The sequence below is a fragment of the Vigna umbellata genome, chromosome 4, assembly GCF_029865625.1.
Source record: "Vigna umbellata cultivar VRB3 chromosome 4, Vumbellata_1.0, whole genome shotgun sequence".
Classification (NCBI taxonomy): Eukaryota; Viridiplantae; Streptophyta; class Magnoliopsida; order Fabales; family Fabaceae; genus Vigna; species Vigna umbellata.
In genome coordinates, this window is record NC_142168.1 from 1,178,236 (window position 1) to 1,186,223 (window position 7,988).

The window sequence follows — 7,988 nt, forward strand, 5'->3', positions numbered from 1 at the left end:
TTTACCCTTTATAAGATAATTATTAACTGATTTTCTTAAATATAATTATTAGATATCAGAAGTATATTTTAAAATATTTTTGCAAAAAATTGTCATATGTTTTTCATTTTTATTATTATATTTAGAGTTTCTACTACTAACAGTGAGTTATCTCTTATTATTTTAATTATTTTTCTCTTATATAACTTAATCAGTTAAATAATTAGTTAAAACTTTTATATATATATATATATATATATATATATATATATATATATATATAAACAAATTTTAAAAGTACAAAAATTTAAAAATGGCAGGTCAACTCGCTAGCATATCCTTCGCTAGGACACATTTGGAAGATTAGTCCATTTTGCCACATTTAATATGTAAAATTCTCTTACAAAGCAACATTCAAAATCCTAAATTGTCTACACTCAATAACATCTCTTACAAAGTGCAGTCTAACATTGATATCGTTGGTTCTCTCATTGTATATTTGATCATCAACTAGATGTATGACACTTTGACTATTACAATGAATAGTCCAAATCATCACGCCTTGACCTTCTTCAATGAGAAGTAGAAGGTTGATTCTTGTTGTTTAATGTTTCATTGTCTAGTCCCACTAAACAATTTGATACAACTCTAAAAGACTTGACCTTAACATGAACTTTCTCCTTGTGGTTCTCTATATCTCTAGACAACATGATCATTCCAATCTCATTAAATATGACATCCTTGCTTGTGAAACATCTAGCTAAATTTATAAATTGTGTAGTTATGTATTTCCTCTTGTAATTGTATGATTTTATAGAAATATTAGTTGACTAGCTTAGGCCATAATTGAGCCTTAAATTAGGCTTACAAAAGTCAACCAAAAAGACTAGAAGATGACACCTAACAGTTGGACAAGAAGCTCATGGAAAAAAGTCCTACATCATGTAGAATATTGTCTTATGAGACTTTTTCTCGTCATAGGAATGAAAGAGAGCACATGAGTTTTTTAATATTAGACAAAGCACAATGTCTCACATGATCTATTGTATAAAATTTGTGCCTTACAAATGAAGTATATTCATGATTTATATTTTATTGTTTGATAGCACTTAATCAAAAAATAAATAGGTCTAATGGATTTTTCTCTAATAATGTTTGAATACATACTTTTCTACATTGTTATGAACACAAATAATGTTATTTTTCAAAAGTTAGAGGTTATAGAATTTCTTAAAAGCATAAGAGCATTAAGACTTTCTTGTAAGCATTTTCATCGTTAACCTTTCTTCTTCATAAAGATCTTTGTATAAAGTTAAGAAAAAAAAATCATTGCATATTAATTTACAACGTTGTGAGGTTATTCACCTTTAATCTTCTTTCAATTGTGTATAACATGTTCAAGTATGTAAGCAAATTAAATACTCTTCATAAACCATTAAATTCATTTGGTTTCTTTACACAAAATCTTTGGTACTGACATGACTTGTCAAACCTATTATAGGCAGCTTCTTTCCACTTTTGAGTGAAATATAAAACCTTATACAATTGGCTAACTTCATAGGATTCTCATTCCACTTTTTAAGAAAAGTCATTTGTGTGGAACAACTTAAGCATGTTTTTCAAGATATCTTGATATAAACATTTCAATGGGAGATCCTCTTGAGAAAAACAAAGAAACAAACATTTTGTGCACATACAATAAACATTATAAATCTTTGAAGTGTATTATGAATGCTTAAACTATGTATTAACTTGGTTTGTTCAACAAAAACTTATCCAACGAAATGAGTACACTTGTATTTGTTCAAATAAAAAGGCTTATCAAATGAAACAAAGCTTGCATTTGTTCATGAAGCTGTAAGAATAACATATCTGTGTAAAGTCAAATGAAACACTTGCATTTGACAAAACGTGATATTTATAAAATTATGTTTTATTTGTTGTTTAAGCACGTAATCAAAACCAAATTAAAAAAGTGTATTAAAATTGATCTAACAAACAATACTAACTATTATGTTCGTTTAGCAATAAAATATTGATGAAAAACTACATGAATACATAATATCCATCAAGTTTTGCATGTTTTATATACAACCAAACAACATCTAATACAATTTTTTTAGTCAGATTGACAATCTAACTAAACTTAGTAGTACTTAACACTTGTAATTAATTTTGTGTAGTCTTCACTAAATGATAATAATTCAGAATCAATGCATCACATATTTAACTAAAATAACTTTATTATTTATAGTTGAATAACCTCATTGTTCAAAAGTGACGTCTAATTCCTCATCTAAAAAATAATTATATAATTTTCAACTTTTATTCTTATAAAACTACTTAGTATATTTTTTAAAATTTATTATTGTGATCTATATTATATGAATGCAATTTTTTAATTGTTTTTTATGTCATTTTTAATCATTCACTTTTCCTTCCTATTTAATTTAAATAATTTATTATTTAATTTAAAGTAACTGTCCTCCTATTCAAATAAAACACTTATAACTCTGAACTCTTATCTTTGTAAAAATTATTTACTTTTTATACTTTTAAATTTATATTATTTTAATATAATAGATATGTGGACACCTATATATGTTTTCACAATACTTTAGATTTAACCAAACCATATAAGTAAACCATCAAGGATAAAGTTAAAGAATTATATGTTATTGTAAATATTTTTAATTTTATTAGTTTAATAAGAGTCACGTGTTATTTTTTCAATAAGGTTCTATTTAAACTTGAAGAAGTTACATGCGTATATCTCTACATTTTTATTTTTTAATTTTAATGAAAAAAATCATTTCTATCATGTCTATTTGATAAATCAATGTTATTATAGATGTACATAACACTTATAAATAGATTGTATTATAATTGTTTTATATAATAATTATAAATTTAATTAAAATAAAAAATATTATGTATAGATGATCGTTAAAAATTGTACATGATTACACTAAAATATTAAAAATAATTACTTTTTGATTTATAGAATAAGACTAAAAAATCATATACTTTTATTTAAATAAATAATTAAATTATTAATTAAGTCAAATTAGTTTTAGTTAATTTAATAATTATCTGCTTGAATTTTTTAAATGAAATTAGAACAGGTATGTTGATAAAAAATTATTTTTTGAATTTACCAAAATACATTAAAGTATTATTAATTATTATTTCCCTTCTTTTTGTTTGATAAAATAAAATAATTAATCAAATATTTTGTATACAAAAATTAAAAAAACTATAAAGCCAATGGATATTTTTCAACGAAATATAGTCAAATTAAGAAACAATTCATCTTTTGTAGTACAATATAGTCAAATTAAGAAACAACTCATCTTTTGTATTGAAGTTGGATGTGAACAGCGGAGATTCCTCTTCTATGCTACAGCTCCTCCACCCAATATGCACACCCTCTTAATCACCATTTCAAAGAATATGCTATAAAGAAGAAGAAAGAAAAAAATAGATGGGAGCTTTTTGATCTTGAATGTCATGCACCTTTAGATAATACTGAAAAAATTATATATCTTGTGTAGTGTCCATACTCAAGTATCTGTGAAAGAGGAGAAAGGGTGTAGTAGACTGTGAAGAGAATGTAAACAGCGTTATGAGGTGTGATCTAATAGGTTTGACTTAAGGTCCAAAAATACACTCATTTCACACAATATTTTAATACATTCATTTTATTATAAAATCTTAGTGTCAGATAAATCTAAAATAAATGTACAGTATGTCAATTTAACACTTCCTGATTTGAGAAGTAAAAATAAGTAAACAGCAATTCGTAAATTCAAAGTGACATATTGAATTTGCACTGCTATATCATGACTCACCTAACAAGGTCAAGATCAAATATCGGAATCACAATACCTGTTCAACCAATATCTAATTATAGAATCTTCTTAATAAAAAATAATTCAAAAACTAACGAAGAAGTCTTCCGTTCATTCTTTCAAATTATTAATATTTTAATTTTTAATATTATTTTTCTTTTTTTTACCTGCGGACACATATGAGAGAGCATGGTGTTTTCAAGAAATAATACTAGAACTGTAAAATAGAAATGGGAATTTCGTCTTTGACCAGTCGCATATTTTGCATTTTAATATAAATGAGTATAGACGAACGTACCAGAAGTGAAGTAAACGAAAACTTCCCCGGAAAATTTAGGAAGAAATAAGAGTTCTGAAAAGAATATTGAATCTGGATGGACGGACAGATTCCTCTCTCTTTCAGAGAACACGTTGAGTCTTTCACAACTGTGAATTTCGCAGAAACAGTACAAAATGCTAGCTCGTTGAATAATATTATTCACCACATAAACTTTCGTTGGATTCCAAAATTGAAGAACTAAACCTCAAACTGATTTGGAAAAAAAAAATTAACCATTGAAAAAAAATTCTCAGAGTAAAACACACAGTAATTTCTGCATAATGTAACTGTAAAAGCTACCTAGATCGAAAGAAGCATATAGAACGAAATCGGATAAATGAAATTAAGCAGACGAAACGAACGTTTTCTCAACTACAACAAATTTTGCAAATTCGATCGAAGCAGAATACATAACCTTACTATTCTGCCGAAGTCAAAGGAGGAAACCAGTCGCCGGAGTTGGACGGAAGGAGAACAGTCGGTGTCGGAGATGAGTTTCCCGGTGAGAGGTGTTTTTGGAATTTTGTTGCAGTGGTGATAAATTAGAAGAGGGAAAGTTCTGATGATATATTACTGCACAAAAGTTTTCTTAAAAAATAACAAAAAAAAAAGAAAAGAAATGAAAACTACTAAAAATATAATAAATTATAAGGCCATAAAAAAATAAAAAATAAATAAAAACTGTTTCAGTTAGGAATGGAGGGAGCACTACGAGAAGCAGTTGTTTTGGCGCCACCTACTCTGAAGGGGCTTTCCAATAAACTCTTCCGTTAGAAGACTTTTTTTTTAACATTTATATAAATTAATATTAACTTAAAAATAAATTGAAAATCTAATTATAGATTTTTTACAAATTTACTTATACCTAAATCCATTTTAACTATTTTTAATTTTTTTTATCTTAATTGAGTTTATAATTAATTTAGTGCAAACTTTTAATGGTTTTATACCAAAAATAAATAAAACTTAAACTTAGACACTGCATATACGAATTATAAATATATACATACAGGAAAGGATGTTACTTAACATTCCAAAGTTGAAAAGTTAGTTAGTAGCCGAAATTTTTTTAGTTGGTTTATTAAATTGTAATTTTTTTATTAGAATTATCAGTTAAAATAAATAACAAAAGTAAAATAAGAAAGTGGTGTGTTAGTTTATATCAGACTTTTATATTAAGTTAACTTCCACATTTCCCTATTCGTTTATAATATTTTGTAAATTTTAGGTTCAAATATCTATTTTACTATTTTATCAGTTTTTGCAAATTTTTATAGGTTCGGTCAATTTTAACCAAACTGATGTGTTAGGGAAACAACTGTAAAACAAGTAAAATAAATTCAAAATAAAGTCTATTTGAAAAAAAAATCATAATGTAGTTTTTTAAAACATTTTGTGGTAAGTCACTTAATTAGAAAGTTAACGGATTGGTAAAGTGTACAAACGTCATAAAAAAATTATCATTAAACGAAAGTTTGATGTAAAATCTGCATAATGAGCAGAGATAAGTGCTAAATATGAAATCAAATATTTATTTTACTGATAAAATGTATTTTGACGGCATTTTAATTAGTTTTAAAAAAAATCTGTTATTTATAAACAATTTATTTTGGAATTCATTTCAAAGTCTGGTCAACTTGGTGCGGTTGTCAGTAAATATTTTTTTTAGAGTTATGATTTCTTAACACATTAAATGACTTCTAAAATAATGGTTGAATTTTAAATGGTTTAAATTTTTTTCATAACTTAAATCACTTTGTATGAACTGAGATAACTAAGGAAATATAATGTATTTTTACTTTTTCTCTGATTAAGATATTAGAATGACACTTAAGTCAGTTGAGATATTAGAGATAAATTTAGTAAGAATAGATTTTTTAGATATCATTTATTTATGAATTAATCATCTTTATATACTTGACCTCTATTTTAGAAAAGTTTAGATTCTTTCGTAAATACTAATGATTTTATGTAATTGTAATAACGATGTACTAGTTGATCACTGAGTTATTATAGTTTTGACATGATATCGACATGCTTGATTGAGATGATTTCCCTTCACACGCTGAGTTTGACAGAAATGACCTTGGCAACTTATAATATATTACCAAAATGAGAGAGTACTTTTATTAAGAAGATTATAATTCAAAATTAACAAGAAAATTTTAACATTATTTTTAAAAGATATTATTCAATATAGTATCACTAAAAATATACAACTAAATATCATCCCTCAACAATTATATGGTTCTTGAAAATGTGTATGTAAAAGAAAACCAAAAACAAATCAAAATCAAAACTCATGTAATGAGGATGGTTTATATTTAGACAAATCAAACTTATTTCTAAAACATACATTATAAGATTTATCAATAAATTATTATATACGAATTTAGATACGATTTTACATATAAATTTTATTTATAGATATATAAAATTAAATTATATATATACGAATTTTATGAATTTTTTTATAAATAATAAAAAAATTATTTATAAGTCTTTGTATATAACGTGTTTTTGTTAAAAGTGTGATTGGTAGATAAAGTCCATAGGTAAATCAAACAAATTTTACCTACGAATTTAAGGGTGTTGCTCCTTCCACCACCACACCTTTCTCCCTCCACCTCCCCAATTTATTTTAATTTCAATTATATCCTCAGATTAAAATTTTTTACTTTTACTATTTTAATTTATTTCAAACCTAGTTCTCCTACTTTAGTCCTGCACCCAATCTTTCCATCTCTCGTTTTTGTTTAATAATTTGTCTTTCGTTTTACTCTGCAACCCAATCTGTATTCTTCGTTTCACTTCTCCTCCTCCATTTCTTTCTTCTTCATTTTCCTTACATTATTAAAATACATTAAAAATATATTCAAAAATAATAAATCAAAATATTTAAATTAAATTATTAAAATATTTCCAAAATAAAGAATAAACTAATAAAAAAACCCTAAAATAAAAAACGTAACTTTTAAACGGGGTGACATCCTTCAACGGATGTTAACATCTGTTTAAGAAAAAACGGATGTCGACATCCGTTTTACCTTAAACGGATGTTGACATCCGTTGAAGGATTTTGACATCCGTTGAAGGATGTCTTAAAGGTTACGTTTTTTATTTTAGGGTTTTATTTGAAGGTTTATTTGAATACGCACGAGGAAGCAACACACACTGCACCACTCCACACAGTGCACTACGAGAGTGACACTGCACCACGAGAGGGAGACTGCTTGATAATTTTTACCACCACCACCAATCTTTGCAACTTGTAAAAGAAAGAGAGGAAGAAATATAATGTTAAAATGAAAGAAAAATATTTTTACTCATATACGGGGCACTAGAATAGGTTATTAGTGGAATAGGTTGTGAATGACTAAAATTAAAAAATAACCTTAAAAATAAAATTTTTCTTAGGAACAAAATAGTAAATGGGAGGTGGAGGGAGAAAGGTGTGGTGGTGGAGAGAGCAACACCCAAATGTAAAATTCATATATAATGTTGATACATTTTTTACACAGATCTTTCACAGCAAAATGACCAAGTGGAGGGTATTCACAAAAGGTTTCAACCACCATGGACTTAGTGAGAATCATCTTCACGAAACCAACATCTTTGTTCTTCGGGAATTTGGGTTCTTCCTCTGACTCTTTACCAATGTCTGTCCATTTTTTATGAAAATATGTATCGAAAAGATGATTCCGAGACCATCCAAAAAGTTTTTTTCGGCAAGTACTTTGGATTCTCGTTTCCGGTTTGCGTTTTCAGAAAAATCAACTCTACTATTATGGAATGAAATTTTTTGAAACCATATACTACAACTCCGGAATTAGTAATCC